This window comes from Perissodus microlepis, chromosome 3, assembly GCF_051167445.1.
Source record: "Perissodus microlepis isolate ML-2025 ecotype Zambia chromosome 3, ASM5116744v1, whole genome shotgun sequence".
NCBI classification, from domain to species: Eukaryota; Metazoa; Chordata; class Actinopteri; order Cichliformes; family Cichlidae; genus Perissodus; species Perissodus microlepis.
The window spans coordinates 41,236,354-41,254,106 of NC_140463.1; the positions used below are offsets into that span (position 1 = coordinate 41,236,354).

General features: G+C 43.5%; 1 protein-coding gene across 8 annotated transcripts in view; it reads right to left on the reverse strand.

Moving 5' to 3' along the window:
- The window catches only part of kdm6ba (lysine (K)-specific demethylase 6B, a), a 105,195-nt gene that overhangs the window by 12,224 nt on the left and 75,218 nt on the right, over positions 1–17,753 (reverse strand). For 5 of the 8 annotated variants that reach the window (XM_084924500.1, XM_084924501.1, XM_084924494.1 and 2 more), the window contains one exon: positions 1,228–1,314. The gene's annotated coding sequence lies outside the window, so the exon portion shown is untranslated. Of the gene's footprint in view, positions 1–1,216; positions 1,315–9,401; positions 11,855–17,753 lie in introns of those variants that run through there. The other 3 variants (XM_084924497.1, XM_084924499.1, XM_084924496.1) reach the window with 3 other exon arrangements.

Consider the following 17,753-nt stretch of genomic DNA (forward strand, 5'->3'; position numbering starts at 1 on the left):
GCTGCACAGTGATGGCAGGCCTGTGCTGTTTTAGTGCATGAGAGAGAGAATAGTGTGCTCTCTTTTAAGTGGATGATTGTGTGTGTACTGCAGCGTTGTGTGTGTGTGTGTATACATAAAGTGTGCGTGTGCCCAGTGGATACACTAAGGTTTAATCTCATTACGGCAGGCGTGATGAAGAGGAAGAGGGGGGGCAGCGGCAACAGACGGTCTGAACAGGATGGGAAGGATAGATTAAGGAGAAGAGGGAAGGGATGGAGGGAGGGAGGTGGAGTGCAGAGTGGGAATGGTGCCACGAAAACGCCCACGCACCTTCCCACAAACACACAAATGACACAAAGGAGATGGTTGAGGGGAAAACACATGAAAGAAGCTGAGAGATAACGCTCTCTCCCCCTCCCTGCTTTCAGAAACACCGGACACACACGGCACAAAAGACCGAAGGTGTCGGGATGAAAAGAAGAAGTGTGTGTTTCAAAGAACAGAGATTCAATACTGACAACAAAAGAGACCAGAGACAAAACCTGAGAGGGAGGTTTAAACCCGCACGTTCATGGCCGCCGTTAGAAACTAGGCTAACTAAATATCTACGCGTAACATGTTAAGTAGTTAAAAACCACCATTCTGTCATCCATTTAACACGAGATTAAAAGGTTAATCTTTCAAGAACAATACCCAGATTCATCTTCATCATTATATTCAATGTAATATCAATGTAATATAAGACATATATGTAAATATTACATTTAAGGTGGATATTTCGGGCCTAACATAAGTACAGAGGTGTTTTATAAACTGCAGTGCCATGACTGAAATGTGCTGCATAATTCATCAGTGGATCAGTGGGAGAGCAACAGACATGCACACAAGGGTTATGATTCATTTGCCTTGCTCAGCATAGCACTGTTCCACTAGTTTTTCCAGAATTAGCTCTAGCCGTACGCAGTACTTCCTCCCACCAGTTCATCTTCCCTTCCTTTTTTTCCTCCCACTAACACTGGATCACGGGCTCTATATAAAGCCCAGCAGAGGATACTTCAAACACTGTACACTTTCAGCTCACGAGGAGGGTTGCTGTTCACTGACACATGAACACCACCCTCAAGGGGCGAGGGATCACGATCTGCCAGACGCCGCTGCTATGTGAAGATAGGCCGGCGTTAACTGTCAGGACTGCACTCGACGTGCTTTAAAGGAAAGTGATACAAACACTCACGCTGTGCGCACCTTTAGAGTAGCACCGAGTTATTGATTCACAGTTGTGTTAAGTCTCAGCTTCAGCTGCCAATCATTTCTTCCGGGGTCTCCTCAATCCTGAAATACAGAGAAGGGAAAAATGTCAGCTTGTCAGGGAGAAAAACAACAACAACAACAACAACACGACCAGGGTAAACAACACTCTGAGTTAGCGTCTCGGTCTCAAAGCACGAGACTAAGTCAAGGTTCTCTCAGCATCGACTGAGAAGCTCTTTACCCCACCGCTTCTCTCTTTTGCTTCAGTGCATCATCTCCACCTACATCATCCTCACCCTTCAGGTGATGCATGGCAGAGTGATAAAATGGGAGTGAAGAACTCACATTCACTCGTGCTGGCAAGTAAGAGGCCCGTCTAACTCTAACAGCAAAAGCCCATAAACTCAGTCAACCATCACATGGAAAACATAGCACTGGCAAAATGTAGTAAAACTGCATTGTGGTGAAAGTAGAAAGGTTTAAATTAGAAGAAAGACAAACAAAAATACAGCTAGAGCTCATCTGTGACTTCTTTTGAGAGCAAATGGGGACACGGTGGCCAGGTTGTAATTACTACTTTTATAGAGGGTGTGTGTGTGACCAAATAGCCATCTACCCTGGCTATCACATTGCTACTCAGCAGCATAGTGTTAGAAACTCAGTACTCTGTAATGAGATCGTACACACAGGCGGTAGAAACTTGTTCAAGAGCAGCTCGGGTTCTATCAGATTATACCAAAGCGATGAAATGTGGTTATAGCACCTATGGGTAAGAGTATGGTGTAGGAGAGGAGAAGCAGTGAGAGTGAGCGTGAGCATTACACAGGTTATTTTTTGGGGAACCCCCGATGACTCAGCTCGCCTGGAAGACGGCTTACCCCAAACCGCTGGGCCTGAAACTCCGCCCCTCCGGGACACCACTTACAGTCAGGTGACCGGGGGCGTTTCTGCACCACTGCAGAAGTAACAACAGTGGGAATTTCTCTGACCGTGTGATGTCATTTCTGCTTCCTTAGAAGCGTGACGCTCGGGTAATCAGTACGTGAGTGCATGTTTAGACAAATAAGCAGGATGTGCCGATGAGATGTTCGGTAGGGGGTTTCGTGGCCGAGAGAATGATCAAACTAGTAAACCGCAACTTCAGGAGAAATGATGAGGAAAATTCTATGAAAATATTCAGACTGATTAATCCATAACTGTTTCACCCAAATGGAACGTACTGCTGCCGAAGAACTCAAAGAAAGACAGGAAGTACTTTGAGAAGTTTAAATTTAAACCTTCAAGCGCTGCAGGTGTTAGTGTGATTGCTACTTGCTTTCAATTTTATTTTGCTCTAACCACAGCAAACAAAAACTACTGCGGTATCTACGGTAAAAGAAGTGAAAGCACTTTGAGAACATCTGCATCTGTCATACGCAGCTGATAAAACTATCATGACATAATTTATTGTTCAATCAAAAATCCCCTCCAGAGTACATCTTGTGGAAGTGGAATCCCCCCCCACCCCCGACCATCAAAGAGGTGTTCCTGTCAACACCCTGGTTATCGTAGGAAAGTTAGTTAACGTCCCCGAAACAGCAGCCCAGGGGTCGCGTGGGAACAGAACAACTCTGTGCCGTCGGCCGTCAGACAACCATTACACCCAAAAAGTCAGACAGTTAATGAAACGTTTCTCTGTGGGATCCGACAAGCAAAGCAATTTCATGGCACAGCCCAAAGTCACATGCTTGTGGCTGTGCACAGGCTTCCCCTTGCCAATGAGCGCTGAGGGGAACAGTTTAAATTAAATCGTTACACGAGCTCCGTCTCTGTGCCATAGCATGCCATTTATTCACAGTCATCCCTTTATGCCTCTGCCTCAGACAAACGCGGTGAGGCTGTGAGAAAAAAACGAAAAAAAGACGCCAATAACCACGTCCACTGCGAAAATATTCATCTGTGTGACACTTTAGAGTCTACTTGTTTACTTGTTTGTCCGAGGAAAGCACACAAGGCTGCTGGAACGGGAATATGAGCAATGACCAAGGACGAGGGCTTGACGAGGTAAAAGCAGGCAGCTGGGGAGCATTTTACTGTCTGAGTAAATTCACTGCAGAGCCATTCTGATAAGAAATGACCAGATAAAACTGGGAGAAGTGGCAGATAATAGAAAGAAAACGAGTTAGAAAAGAGCTCTGGCAGCAGTCAGTCTCCCATCAAGCATGGCGGCAAGGCCATGCATGGCCTTCTCTCTCTTCTTGTTCCTTCCTCCTGCAGCTTTACTCCACTTGGCCATTACATAATCAGTCCCAGATAGAGATCGTGTTCTGGAGGAAACACCATGCATTTCTCTCTCTCTCACACACACACACACACGTAGCCCCTGCATCCGTCCTCCCCCGCCCCGTTGCCAGGCTCCCTGTGTCTACATGTACTGTATTTATTTGTTTGTGCTTGCACTAACGTCAGTGCATGCTGTTCCAAGATGATGATGATGTGGGCTAACTTTATCACGTCTGCATCTTTACACACACACAGAATTAGAAGACGATGTGCCAGCCAGCGCACACAAGGCAGTGCAGTTCAGCTGAGGACACGGCAAAGCAAACGGTTTCTGCAGAAAACCAGAAGGAACTGACCTTTGTGGCGGAGTGTTCACAACAACAACACACACACACACACACACAACTCTGGACTGAGAAAACACTATGCTGAGCTGACCCATAACCCACTCCCTCATTCACTTAAGCCTGTGCAGAGCAAGGGGGTTTAACAATTCAGGTAAAGCTCACATTTGCTTTCTTCCGTGCGTACTCCCACACATCTGCTCGACATTGAGGCCGTGACAGAGAGGCAGTAGGAGCATCTGTGGAGGCAAAGTCTTCATATTTAAACTGTGTTGGCTTGAAGTTGCTTCCAATTTAAACATTTAGAAAACAACAGGGACAATCATCAGGTTAGCAGCAACCACAAACGAATCATTATCTCGTTCTGGCTGTCAGTGGTCAGCCTGTCAGTTTGTTGTTCGGCTCCTCAACGCTACTTTTTCCATTAATTTTGGTGGTCTTGACAACCGCCTTGACCTCATTCAGGAGATGAGAGATGATTACAGTTAGACTACGTTTTTATCTCTTGGTGAAAAAAGAAGCACAAATTGCAACCGGAGTGTGTAGGTGGAAAAAAAAAGAAAAGAAAGGAAGGAAGAAAACAAGAGGTCCTTTTATTTTCCTGTGACATCCTGTGACTGACAACTTACGACTGGGTTACAGTGGTACACAAATCATACAAAAGAGACCAGTTGCACTTGTGTGTAAGTGACGTTTAAAGAGAAGAGGAAGAGAGCTCTAAGGGGAGAGGAAACTGTCGTCACAACCACAGGAAGTGGGCCTCCCTGAGGGGGCGTGTGTACAAATGTGTGAGGGAGTAAAATCGAGCTTTGGGGAAGGGTTTTGATTCTTTTTAAAAACTATGAGGCTTCCTGTTAAAAAGATAACTCGGAGCGTTTTAGAGTGTGTGCAATAAATGACTTTCTTATGTGACTAATACGAGCAGATGTGAAATAAGCAGGGTCAGCTCACCACTGCAGGTTCCTAAAAATACACCTCAGACGCACAGTCATCCTGTGCGACGGCACGTGTGTCCAACTCATGACTCACACCAGCCACTTCAACAAAAACAAGCGACATAACTGACTTTACTCTGATCTGCTGCTCAAGTGAAAAGCCTGATCGCGCTCCAGGCTTCTGGTAAAAGTGAGTGACAAACAGATGATGGGAGAACGGGCGTCTGTGTCACTTGTGCTTTTCGGCTTCTTTTTCACAGAAACTCTAGAGTTTCAGAGGAAACTACAGACTTCTGTGCATGTCAGCGGAGAATCGGAAAAAAAACAAGAAACACCAAAAAAAAAGAGGGATGACTCAACACCTCTGAAGGACAAAGCCGAAATCTTAGAAGCGACGGCGGCTCGATTCTCGCACATGAGCAACCTCAGAAGTCCCCCAACTTTTCTTTCTGCTTCTGTTGAGTGAGGCTTTTCTATAACCAGTGTAAGAAAAGCTCTGGACAAACACAACTGCACGTGTGAAAATAGTCTAAAAATCCCCCTCCCCCATTCTCCAGGTACGTCTAGTCCACATCCAGGGCTGACACACTCAAACACACAGACGCTCAGAAATACACCAAACAAGACTAGAGACAGCTTCCTTGGCAACAGTTACCAGGGGAACTGGTCGCGTCTTAACCAACAGTCATTGAAGTAAGCTGGCGAGTCTGACATAGAGAGACGGGGTTTATGAGAGGGCTTTACTAATCAACATGTTTCCTGAAACACAAGGCAGACTTGACCTCACACCATCACCATCCTCTTCCTCACTGGACTCACATTATGTTTCACTGGCAGTCTGTGTGTGTGAATAACACTTAGCAACATGTGTGTGTGTGCATGTGTAGCCATATCCTTATGCGGACCAAAATCCCAGTCCCCACGAGTTTGAAGGCATTTTTGAGACTCAAAATGTGGTTTTAGTGCCAGAGTTATGGTTAGAGTAAGTGGCATGATGTCAATTAGATGTCCCAGCAAGACATGAATACCCGACGTGTGTGTGTGTGTGTGTGTGTGTGTGTGTGTGTGAGAGAGAGAGAGAGTTGCAGCTAATCAGAGATAATGACAGCATGTGTGCAGATGGTCAGCACGCCGTTGTTTTTACAGTGGGTGTAATTACGATCATTTTGACTTTATCAGAACAACCGTGACACAGGCAGAGCAGCTTTGTTATGACGTTTGTTCGTTTAGACCAGAGAACATCCGAGGCCTGTTTATAGATTCTCCAAATACCTCAGCTGCTGATCTTGTAGGGTTTTTTCCCCTTCATGAATCTCTCCCTACTCACCGGCTGACTTATCAGCTATTCTCCCAGCGTGGGTAAATGCAGTCACAGGAGGTGAGGCGAGGTACCAAAGGAAGGAAGAAAATTCTTTCCAAGTTGTGAGAGCCTGTTTAACTTTAGCTATGAGTCACATACACACACACACACACACTGTAGGTTCAAACACAGCCCTTCCACTGTGGCATCATCGCTGATGGCAAAGGGCCAGAGATAACAGAAACTGAACTCAGAGGGAAAACTTTCTCCTCACTCTCACTGGCTTTAAAATAGTAGTAGAACAGGAACACCCCTTTCTCCTGTAGAAAAGCTTTCAACTTTGCAAATGCTAAAAACTAACGTAAAAGTGTTTCACATTAGCGTGGTGCATTTGAATCCCTGCCTGCTCATGCAAAAAAAAAAAATAACTAAATAAATAAATTTCAGTTCACTCCTTCAGATTGCGAAATGTATTACACAGAGGATCTATTTTTCCCTCAGATCACATCACAGCGTAATATAAATGTCCAGTACAGCAAACAATTGATGTCCATGGTTTGTGTGTGGCCGGTGACATACCGGAGCCCTGCTGGTTTGTAGAAACTAATGAGAAAGAAGTAGCAGGGATAATGAATTCATCCACACACACTTCTATGATGCCATATTTCAAAAGCTAAAAAGCCAATTATCGTCCATAAAGTGCCGCTGGCATATGCATTTAGAAAGTTCAGTTGTGTCTATTCCAGTTTTCTTGCTTGTTTTACTGCCAATTATTGTAATTTTGCCTCATTTAAAGCTCATATTTTATCTGACTCTTTTCACCAAATTGATTTCACCCCTTTTTCATACCCGACAGACATGCATAATAACTTTTACCATATGCTGGACCCTACAGAAGACAATATGGTTGTTGTTTTTGGGCCCCCGCTGCCAATTTTGGCAGACCTTGATCCCCAGCAGTCTGTCTCTGAAGGCATAGTGGAATTCCACACTTGCCTGACTAAGATATTGCCTCCAGCTGCTCCCCCAGCAAAGTCTTAAAGCCCTTCTTCCTTCAGTCAGTAAATCCTTATCAGCGTGCACGTTTTAAAAACGCTGCATGGACAGGCGATCAGCTCATGCACTGAAAATTAGCTCTGTGCAACACCCCCCCCCATATGTGATGTCATCGTGTTTATTACATAGAGGGTGTGGGTGGGGTCAGTTGAGGTGAACAGGATGCCTTCCTTTAAACACAGCACATGGAGCAAGTCCAGATTTAATCGGCTGAACTGTCGGGGTGTGTTTGACAAACTGATCATCGGCAGAGCAGACGTTGTTCTGAAAACACACACAAACCCCTCTCTCAACTCCTCTTTTACTTTTTACTCCACCTCTCTCGTTCTGCGTTGCTCTCTGAAAGAGAAACTACACCCTTTTACTGGAATGGTTTCAACGTTGTGGTGTCACACAGATGTTTCGCTGCCACATTCGATCACTGACCTCAACAGTTTCACTCTGAAAAACTTGTAACTTCATTATATTCGTTTTGTGTAACGGGTGACAAAAAAATGGTTGATGCGCAGCACCCACCATCTGACACAGACAGTGTTAACTGGCAGGAGTAGCTGAGTAATCACTTCGAGCCAGCCTACTGACCCATTTTCAATGCCAGGCACATGTACAAAGGAAAAAAATCATAGTGAACTAGTTACATTTGTATCAGGGTTACTTATGGAGAAAAAGGAGAGTGCTGTGGGTGGGATTGGGTAAAAAGCTCTAATAATTTGCCCTTCTTACTGAGGTTTTAATGACTCAACCGTTGCTGTTGAGCCAACAGCTTTCTTTCCACTGTCACGTCTGTTTCCTGACACGTGTGTATCGCTTTAATAATCGTCCATGTTCGTCATCAAGTCATAGTAAAATGGGCGGCGCTTGTTCATTCACACATACACACGCACTCCTGCTGAGATCACTGGAGGAAAGGGGCGGGGCTTAGGTTGAAGCAGCAGCACACAGTCGGCACGGCGTGTTAGAAGCGAGGTGGAGCTTTAACTTTTTTTTACTACCCCGACATGAAAAGGTGAGACAAAACACGCTGCTGTTTCCATGCCAATCAATCTGATCGATCGGAAGTGAACCTTCAAAGGGATTCGTTTTTGTTTTCACAGCGATCCCCTGCCAGCACGCTCCTCTTCTTTCTGATCTCCCTTCGTTTATTGCGGGCAATAAAATGACAAATGAGCGACATGACCGGCCACAAATTCTCACCAACTGCCTTCTCCTGACTAAAAAAAAAAAATTGTGTAAAGTCTGTGGGTGGTGATGCAATAGCTCATTATGATACTTCAAACGCTTACAACCACTCCTCCAAACGAGTTAACTGGGTCGTTATTTTGATGTAAGGCGGCCAAGGCGCACGTATACGCACGGGCCAGACGCAGAGAGACTTTAGTGGACTATCTGACCCTGAAACTCAGACTTTAAGGTCAGCACCCATCCCCTCGGAAAAAAAGAAGAAAAAAAACAGAGGTGATGCAAATCACTTCCTTTCAATCAAGCTCTTTGTGTGCGTAACTATGACTGGAGGGTGATTTTGGGGGTTGGGGGAGGCAGCTATCCATTCACTTTATACGGCTGCCGACCTCTGTGATCCTGCCCACCCCCCTCTCCCAACACACAGACACACAATGGCGTGAGATCTCATTACACAAGCAGTTTTCTGTCCTCTAACTCCCCTTCCCCTTTTCCAGCCACGGCATGATCATGAGTTTTCAAGGCAACGCGAAACGGAACTAGGACCGTGGTCGCGTTACCGTGGATGGAGCTGTCATCACACACTGTCTGCACGCACAGACTAGCTTCGGGACAAAAGTTGGGGAACTAGGTTTCGTGTTAAGTACAAAAAAACCGCAGATTCCCATCATATCGCCAATTTAGCAGAAATAAGCCCACGTGCGCCGAATGATTAACCGGGTCCGGTAAAGACGCTCAAACGTGAATATGACGAAAACAATTCGGCGAACTGAGACCCAGCCTACACGCGTGGGATTAAAGGGAGCCACCCGTGGTTGAGAAAAACACAGCGAAATTCCCCCACCTCATCGATTACACACGATCGACGGTTCCACTCAGCCAGTTCCTATAATGCGCTCATTGTTCCGAATCAATCAATCGAACAGTAACCGAACATGACAGTACGGCTATGGTATCGCCCAGTGATGCTGCACGAGGCCATTTCATAGTAACCTTTCTTTTCACCCCCCAAAACCCACCCTCATTACAACCAAAACAAAGTCGCCTGGACTTTTAAATCCCCCTCCTCCTCCCACCAGCCCCGGCACTCACCGGTCACAACAGAGCTTCCAACAGTCGCAGCAGAAGGGAAATAAATTGTTGAATGAAATATGAATGAAGTATCCGGGTCCTCGCTGTCAGTCACAGCAGCCTTTTACACTCGCTGTGTTTGGAAGTTTAGAGCTCCGAGTGTGCATAGAAACTCGAACAGCCGGCAGAGCGCAGAGCAGCTACAGTCCTATAATCCTTGTCGGTCTCTATCGTTTCCTTTCCCAATAAAAAACAGAACAAAAAAAACCGAAACTTGAGCCTCCTGACAGCAGGAGAGCGTCTCCGGTGTCCGCGATGGGCTCGTTCAGATATTTTACTCCGTGTCTGATGGCTGTCTCTGCTGTTAAGCCCCAGCTCCGCTCGCACGGCTCTCCGTGTTTCTCTCCGCGTCAAAGAAGCTCTCTCACTGAAGCTGACGGGCACAGATCGTATTGCGCTGAGCTGTGTTTAAAGAGAACGTGACGTCAATCCCCGCCCCCGGAATCCCAGGGTAAGCTCGCGTTAGATCCGACTGCCGGTACCGGGCCCGTTTATTTCTCTTTGTACCTTTTTATTTTTAACTCTGGAGGGTTTTTTTCTTCAGGCAGACTCGTGACCAGCGCTTGGACTCCAGCACAGCCAGCAGCTATTTCTCTGCCTCGGTCTATTTCTGGACGAGGAAGCGCCCCTCACTTCATATTACCCACAGGAAGACAGAGACTATCGCAGTGTTTTAGTCTGAGTACATTTTTGCCTGTGACTTGGATTTCTTGTACATCCATAATAAGAAAACTACCTGCCTCACAGATCCACTACTGAAATGATCCGGGAATGGTTTCTTCTCTTTGGGCAACTTGCACATTGTTACAGTGAGAACAGACAGTCTGTTACGTTAGACTCAACAGTTTTCTAAAATGATACAGCCTGCCCTCAACCTGACTAGAATACACTATTTATTAATAACACAGTTACAAAGATGGTAAACATGTAATAAGTGCTCAGTAAACTTTAAATTAGTGGTATTTGGTTCAGATTTTATGGACGTATTCACTGGACGTGTCCATATTTTACATCTTGCTTGTACCAGGTTAGATCCCTTCTTTTTCCTTCAAAACTGCTGCAAACTGCAACCTCAGTTTCCTGTTCCAGCTGACAGGAGTGGCACCCAGTGTTTTCTTGTGCTGCTGCAGGCCATCGGCTTCAAGTTTCAATGTGTTGTGCATTCAGAGATGCTCTTCTGCATACCTTGCTTGTAGCAAGTGACTTATTGTTGCCTTCCTGTCAGCTCTAAGCAGATTGGCCAGTCTCCTCTAATTTCAGGCATCAAATGAGGAATTTTCACACAGAGAAGTGCAGCTCACTGGCAGGGGCCGAGGTAGAGAAATTCCCTTAGGGTGGCAAAATCAACCTTTTTTAAAAAAAACCCCACATATGCAGGTATTGCATATAGTTAAAATGATTCAAATAAAGTATACACATTTCATATAACTACCCTCTAGATCCACCCCTGCTCACTGGGTATTTGCTCTTTTTCAGACTATTCTCTGTACTTTGGGTATGTGGTAGATTGGTAGTTTGTAAAGCAGTCAGAGCAGCCTGTCTGGCACTAACAATTGCATTTCTTAACCATCTACTTCATCAGGTCATCTTGACCATAAATGGCTGATTAGATATTCACATTAGCATACAGTTGAATGTGTGTAATTACTGAGTGGCCAGTGATTGAATTCTCTTGTGCTTTGAGTTATTTAGTGAAGGTGGTCAATGTCTTCATTATGAGATGTGAGGTTTGTGCTTTAGATAGCTACATAAATATAGCATAAATGTGTGTTTATAGAGTGGAAGGTCTGTGGATGGACCTGATGTGGTGCTTATAGATATGTTAGATTTACAGAGTGTTTTATGGCTCAATAATATAGAACTACTGTATTTTTTATTTGTTGAAACATAGTTCTCATGGCTTTGCCAACATATAAAACCTTGACTTATGAGTTTAATATATTTCTTGGTTGTGCCTACTAGATGACAGTAATTTGACTGTGTGCACAGACAGCACAAGAATTATGTGCCACGTGCTCAAAGGTAGCCAAACAAGACGTTGAAAACTACAAATGGGTCTCTCCAAGGCCGGAAACATTTGTTCCAGCCATTCCTTGCCAAAGCAACCATCCTGTTCTCTATAATAATGCCAAAGAGCCACACTGGTGCAACCAACAGTATGCATCACAAACCCAACAAACACACACAGGTTATATTTAGAAAGCACTGCCTCAGCAGGATAACAGGAGGCAAAATTAGTTGCCGCAGGGAGGACGGGAGTGTGTCATGGATGATGCTGAGACGATGACTTATGGATACACGCGCACACAGTTTATTTATGGTTGGAACAATTCTAAAAAGAGGACAGACTACAAACAAACAATAAACAAACAATAAAATCTGAACATTGTGAAACCACTCCTAGCCTCGGTGCAAATCGCTGAGGCTACACTGTAAATTCTAATTAATAAGCCTTAACCTCAACCAATGGCCTTAAAATAGTAAATAATTGTTACTCAGCTTTTTCGAGTGCTTCAAAAATCAATAATTTAAAAAAAAAGACCTAAAAAAAGGCCTAAAGTTACAAGTGAAACTTTTTCATAACATAATACATGTACATGTACATCTACTAAGCTGTCCCTGTTCACACATAATAAGTTAGAAATCATCATTTGGTTTCACATGTGATGATTTTAAGACGTTTATTTAGTTGCATTCAAGTTCTAAAAACTTGTACCTTTAAAAGTGTGCAGGTTTGACAGAAGTCTCTTCTTTTCTGTCTTAATTAGTTAGTTAGAAGCGTTAGTCTTCAGATAAATATGAAAGTGTTTTTCACAGCTTCAGGGAAAGTACTCTGGGGAGGTTCTTGGGATCATCCATTAAAATATCTCTCTCAGAAATACGGTCAGTCGTGTCTGTATCAGGGTGGAGAGGATTTGATGAGACGGACGCAGCTACATCAGTGACAGTCAGCACCATTAACAGACCCCAGGCCTCTTCATTCTCACAAGCCTCTTTAAAAGCAACCAAACAACTTACACTGTGTACTGTTTAGATTCTTAGAAATCTGACTCAAAACAGGGCGAGTTCATCGACATCCAAATAGGAACAAGGAAATAGTTTCAGCCATGCAAGCTCAGTATTATAATGAGTGAACATCCTACAGAGAGGTCAGTACTTATAGAAACAACCATGTATCTACAAATGATATTTAAATCCTTAGAGTCAAATATGATGATTCATTAACCAGCCAGTGTGGCTGTAACACGCTTCATGTAGAGTTGCCTCTGTAGCTGACACTATCAGTACTGTCAGTATTTGCATGGAGTTCACCTGCTGTAACACCTGGAGGGCCAAACTGTATTCACTGTGTCAACTTCAGCAAGTTGACACAGATAAAAGCTATTTATCATTAAATATTGTCGGCTGCACTGAGAAACAAATTTAAACACTTATTGCAAGTTTAATAACTTACCTTACTGTTCCTTAAAAGATAAAAAGAGCCATAAAAATGAGAAAAATTCAAGCACTCTTACGTGCTTGAATTGGTGCTAGCCAGCCCTGCAGAACCTTTTCGTATTCTTCGTTTCGTATTTAGTGTTAAGTCCAATAAAATCACGCCAAAGATACACATTTCGGTGACCGGTACATTGCTTACACTGTATGTGACACGTGAAACAAAGACGAACGCAGAATGTAACATCGGATTTGGATGAACATTCATATGCACATGCATATGAACTTGAGAGCATCCCATTCTCCCACACTTTGCAGCTACAACAGCTTCAAATCTTCTGGGAAGGCTTTCCACAAAGTTTAGGAATATGTTTATGGGAATTTTTGACCAATCCAGAAGCGGATTTGGGAGGTCAGATATTGACATCTTCTTCTTTTTGGCAGACTTGACACAATGTAGCGCCAAGTCTGTTTCCTCCTACTGGTGGAACAATGTAATTGTTTCCTTTGCTTCAGCTCTTTTGCTTTATGTTAACGTCACTCGAAGCAATAAGTAAAAAGTAAACATTTTCTCCGTACAATTAACAGTAACCTCATAAAATCTAGTGAAAAGTATATTTTTATTAATTAAAGTAAAGTTGGCTAATTTATGTAGGTCAGGAAAACTTCTGGAATTTACAGTATATCAGTCTCCTGCTGCCTGTTCCTTTTTCCTATCACAACATTAAATGAGTGGAAGCATTTTTGTTTTTATTAGCTCGCAGTGAAAAGTGACAAGAAGCGAGAGTGTGCGCTAGATTCAAGCCCCTGGTGAAGTAAGTGCATGGCATGTGCTGCATGTCCTACCGGGTGGATCTAGATGTCTATTGTGAAGTGACAAAGACTGTTCAATAATGTGTTTTGTGTTGAAAACGGGGAGGGACACAGCACAGAGGGGGTCTTTATGGTACTTGAAGGCAGTGGTGCTTATATGGATGGATTGTTTTTCTTAAAGCCTGTGTTTATGGTACGTACAGTACTGTGCAAGGAGCTTGGAAGCATTAATGGCTGCACCAAGAATAGCAGTAAGGGTCCACACCAAAGTTCACATCAATAATGTCCAATTACATATTAATTATACATCTGATGTGATAAAACACATTTTAGCATGTCTTTTGGATGCTACTAAGGCTTGTACTGCTCCAGTTGTAAATGATCCACCACAGAGTAGTGAATTATACATTATCTGTTCACAATTACAGTGGTTAAAGTTGACTAAATGCTATTTATTTAGCTCAACAGAAATGTCTCTTTAAGTCCAGCCACACAGTGGCCAATGTTGCCTTACAGCAAGAAGGTTCCTGGTTCAAACCCTCTCTGTGTGGAGTCTGTTGGCCATGGATGTGTGCTAGATAAAGCACTCTGAATGGTCAGTAAGACTAGAAGCACCATATAAATCCCAGCCATTACTCTTTAAGGAAATATTGTGCTGTTCGGGGTTTTTGTTGTGTTTTTTTTGGACTGGTGAGTCTGCTTTCTCATATTGCTCCTAGTGTGAGATTAGTACAGTACTCTATTCTGTTACAGTGTGTTTACTGTCTAAAGTGTTGTTTCGAGTGAGTGCACACCAAAGAGTGCGGTGAGAGAACATCATCCTGCAAAAGTGAACAGGAAGAGGACTGCTGATTGATGTGGGCACGGGTGGGACTTTAGTGTGCCACACACACTGCCCCTGCACAAACACAGTTTCCCCCAGCTGCTCCTCTCATACATGCACCCATATAATAAGAGTTTGAAAAGATTAAATATATATGAGCTGAATTCCCATACTTCTTCTCCCACAACAAGGGAAGCTGAGGAATTACAGCCTGTCCCAGGGGTCCCGAATGTGCATGTGTGTGTGTGTGTGTGTGTGTGTGTGTGTGTGTGTGTGTGGTAGGAAGGGACAATAAAGAAAAAAAAAGCAAAGCACTGTTTTCGCAGCTCTGGTACAAGGCTAACAATCATGTGTTTATGTGTGTGGAAGAAATGCAGGCATGTGTGCATGTGTGAGACTTTGTGTGTGTAATTAAAGAGATCAGGGATGGGGACGGAGCAGTTCTCACACTCCAAATATATACAGCACCTACTTTATGGGTGTGAGACCCCAAATTCCTGTCATGCCAGCCACACGCATGCAAGCATGTTTGAAAAATAAACAGCTTATAACAGTGACGGGGTCTAGAAAGAAAGTTTGAGAGTAGCAAGTGAAGTTATGTGTCTGTGTGTGAGGGTGTGTGCGCATGGGTGTAGGAGACTGTGTCCCTGGTACAGATGGTACTTTTCAGCCTCTGATATGTAGGATTGTGTGTGGGACTGTGCGCGTGTATGTCCGTGTGTACATGTGGCATAACGTGAGTCAGCTTTTGGGTACAGCGAGAGACCGACAGACACTATAATAATCACCTCCACGCACACTCACACTGCGAGGAGACAGAGAGCCACACAGGCAGTCAGACTGAGAGACTGCCTAAGCACACCCACATATAGCTGGCTGAATGGAGCGCTGCAGCCCTGATAATTAGGGCCTTTACTCGAGGAGAGAGCGACTGATAGGGAGCCCCAGCTTTTCCCTTAGTTTCCCAAACAACCAGCTAATCCCAACTGTGGTGTTATGATAAGCTAAGAACTCCAGTCGTGCTTAATATACTCACCCTCCCCCCAAAGTTATACTCAGTGAAAAGTAAAGGAGCTTACAAAGTTAGGAGCGCATGTAAAGGAATACATTTTCAGCAGATTGTCCCAACTAGTCAATTTCCTATCATGGAGACTAAGGCTAAGCCACATGTCCCTGCAGATAACTTTGCTTTGATGTTTGCTGCTAAAACTCACACACTGCACTACAACATTGAGTTTAACCAGACAGCAACCATCCAGTGGTGTAAAAATGAGCTTGCAGCAGCAGCAGTGACATTATAATGTGATTACAACACGGGGTAACTGGGGAGGTTTTGTTGAAGGTTACATAGTGTAAAGCAATACGACATTTACATCATAACCCAAACTGCTTTGGAGGTTGGGAAAAGTTTTCGGTAAATGAAACTGTCAGTGAGAGACAGTGAATTTTGCTAATCACAGCTTCCTCGCTGATTGCTAACAGAATGAAAAACGAAATTGTTGATCTCTCGCTCTCTAATGTGGTTTTGATATGAGTTGAATGGCTGAGTCAGCAACTTTTACAGAACATGCACGTTCAGCACTTACGGCACACACAAAGTTCAAAAGCATAAAAAGGTGTTTGCGTGCATGAGAAATCATAAAAGAGGAGTAATCCACTGACACCCGTGACTTTGCAACTCACCTCCTTCATAATTAATGATTGCGTATGTGTGTGTGTGTAATGTGCACTCCTACTGCTCTCTTACTCACTCCTTTCACACATCGACCTACTCCTCTACCTGCCTCACCTACATACCCTAATGTTTTATAGCCTTTATCTGTTACATAACTGGGTAAGGTCAGTTAAATGCTGAGTATAACTGAGAGGTCACAAAGCAGAGTATAGTTTATGAAGGACAGCTGTAATATATTACACAACATTGTGAAAAAGTCTTGAGCCGCCCTTCATTTCTTTATATTTATTTAAAACTTGGCAATAAAAGTGATTCTGATTTTGTTCTGTTCTCTGTCGAGATGATCCCACACTGCTTCTAAAAACTAGAGATGGACCGATCCGATATTACGTATCGGTATCGGTCCGATACTGACATAAATTACTGGATCGGATATCGGAGAGAAATAAAAAATGTAATCCGATCCATTAAATATCAAAAAAGCACCTCACAAAACTTGCGACATGGCGTAACTCGGCTCATAACCGTAGCACGTCAGAGAGCAGTGTGCTCACCTGATAGAGCGGCTGTGTGTATTTGTAGCCTCGCTACCAATCCAGCATTTCATCTCCGAGGAAGTTATCCCAGAGAGAAGTAAAGCAAGTGTGTAAGTTCATCTCTGAATGTTCGTAAAGCATTCCCGCGTTAAGCTTAACAACCGATATATGGAGCGACTGCCTCTCTCTCCCTCCCCTTCCTGCTGCTACTTCAATGTGAAACTGATTAATGATCAGCTGATCGGCTTTTCTGTCGCGAGTCCGTCTCTCTTCTTTGTTTTTGGCCCACTTTGCGCCAGAAAGAGGAAACCAGCGGCTGAACAACAGCAGCACGTTTAAGCTTGATAAGCTGTTATTAGAATTTATTTAATATTACTTTCTACACCAGGATCCTTTTTTACGTAGCTGACGGCTGGTAACTGTGCAGGGGCGGAACTAGCAAAGTTAAGCCAGGGGGGCCGATAGGCATGAACAGGGAAAAGGGGGGCACAAAGACATACTTTTCTTTCTTATTCTCATTTAAAATGTCCAGCTTTTAATAAAAAAATTATCTGAATCTTACACCCAAAGTTTTAATCTGATGTAAAATGCATAGAAGTCCATTACTGTATATAGTAACTGTTAAGTCTAATATACCCTAGTAAGCTGTAGTACTTTTTCCTTTGGGAAGATACCATCTGTGCAGTCTGCAATTCTGTTGAAGAAAGATGTTGAATCTATTTAATTATTCTTGAAAAATAATTGATTTCTGTGCATTTTTTTCACATTGCATCAAATTAAAGTTGATTACGTCGATTAAGCATCATGAGGTGGAGGGTGGGGGGTTTCCTATTTTTTTTTTTTTTGCTGGGAGTTTTAGAGCCCTATTAGTTAGGTTGCTTACTCTTTAAAATACCAGAATAGGGAGGATGGAGTAGGTTTAACATTATTAGATTGATCAGTATTGCTGAACTATGAAATATTTTGGGTGCAGTGTATTTTTTGCATACAGGTATAACAGAATAGCTTTAGTGTTTTTTTGGGTTTTTTTT